This window comes from Dendroctonus ponderosae, unplaced genomic scaffold (genome assembly GCF_020466585.1).
Source record: "Dendroctonus ponderosae isolate FM_Combo_2020 unplaced genomic scaffold, Dpon_F_20191213v2 Dpon_F_20191213_5, whole genome shotgun sequence".
Taxonomy (NCBI): Eukaryota; Metazoa; Arthropoda; class Insecta; order Coleoptera; family Curculionidae; genus Dendroctonus; species Dendroctonus ponderosae.
This window is the reverse complement of record NW_026018715.1, coordinates 370,611-372,256: the sequence shown is the minus strand read 5'-3', so window position 1 is coordinate 372,256 and position 1,646 is coordinate 370,611.

Below are 1,646 nucleotides of genomic sequence, written 5' to 3'. Positions count from 1 at the left end.
ACTGCCGAAGACTACAGGCAGATGATTAGGGTACTGGATACCTACAAATACCAGTACCACACCTACCAGCTGGAGGAGGAGAAACAGCTGAGAGTGGTGGTCAGAGGCGTAATTGAATCACGGAGCGACGCCAAAATCAGGGAAGAGCTGACAGCCTTCGGATTGCACCCAACAACCATTGTGAGGTGGAAGAAAAATGGCCAGCCGATAGCAGTAGTCCTGGTGCTACTGCCCAAATCAGAAAAAGTGTGCGACCGTACATGAATCCCGGGAATGTCCAGTTCCCCGGGAAAGGGCTGCGAGGTGCGCAAACTGCGGAGGCGCACATCCAGCCTCCTTCTCCGGATGCCCTGCAAAACCAACACAAAAGCAGCAGGCGAGAAAAGAAACTCCACCAACACGCAGGGCATTCCCAACTCTCGCTGCATCACAGCCATCAGTCGGCCAAAACAGCAGGAGCTACAGCAGAGCCGTACAAAGTAACCTGCCGCCCCAGCAAGCCTCCCAACGTCAACAAGGAGGCAAAAACGGCCATGAACAGCTGGCCCAAACCATTCAGGCCATGCAAAATCAAATGCAGACATTCATGGCCGCCATGCAAGCGCAAATGATTGCACTTATGAACAGTCATGTCTAGACTGCTCAGGCCCAAGTCTCTGTGTGTCATGTCTTGGATTTCCAACGGAGTGAAGAACAAGAAAATAGAGCTCCAAGACTTCCTGGACAAATACAGTGTCGATGTGTGCCTAATCTAGGAAACCATGCTGAAACCAAGAGACACACAGAGCAGATAGGCCAACTAGGGGCGGAGGCACACTAGTCGCAGTGAAAAGGTCCATCCAGCACCAGGAGATCGTCAAGCCTTCGGCAAACCTGGAGGAATCCATAGTGGCTGTCCAAATGGAAAAGTCTGAGATCAGAGTCGGGTCCGTATACGTCAGTCCAAGCGCTACGTTGTGTCCCGAGGATGTTCAAAGGCTTTTCCCAGATGACAGACCAATGATACATGGCGGGGACTTCAATGCCAAAAACACAAATTGAAGACGCAATTTCAGCAACGTCAAAGGCAACATGCTATCAAACGAAGCCCGCAAAAACTTGTTTGAGATAGCTGCCCCGCAAGAACCTACGCACATCGCCCCAAATGGCAGAGATGACATCCTAGACATATTCCTGTACAAAAATGCAGGAAGACTGTCCAGCCCCGAAGTACCTCAGGAATTGTCGTCGGACCATTTGCCGATACTCTTGCAAATTGGACTGAACCAAACTAACAACATCACTGCGACGAAAAGGATCACTGATTGGCAGACCTTCCAGAGCATAATGGAAAGCTCCAGCAGGATCCCTCAGCCCACTACAGAGGACGACCTGGACCAGGCAGCAGAAAGTCTCACAAGGGAAATTAAAAATGCCCTGGCAGCCTCAACAAGTCAAACCGTCGTACCGGCCAACCAAATAGGCCAAATACCTCCCTCGTTAAAAGCCAAAATCAGGGAGAAAAACCGGATACGACGCAGAGCCATGAGTACGCAAGACCCATATCTAAAAAGGCAAGCCAACCGCCTCCAGACTGCGATCCGAGAAGACATGAAAGAACTCAGGTCGCAGATCTGGGATGCTACCATGGACGAAATTGAGGCTGA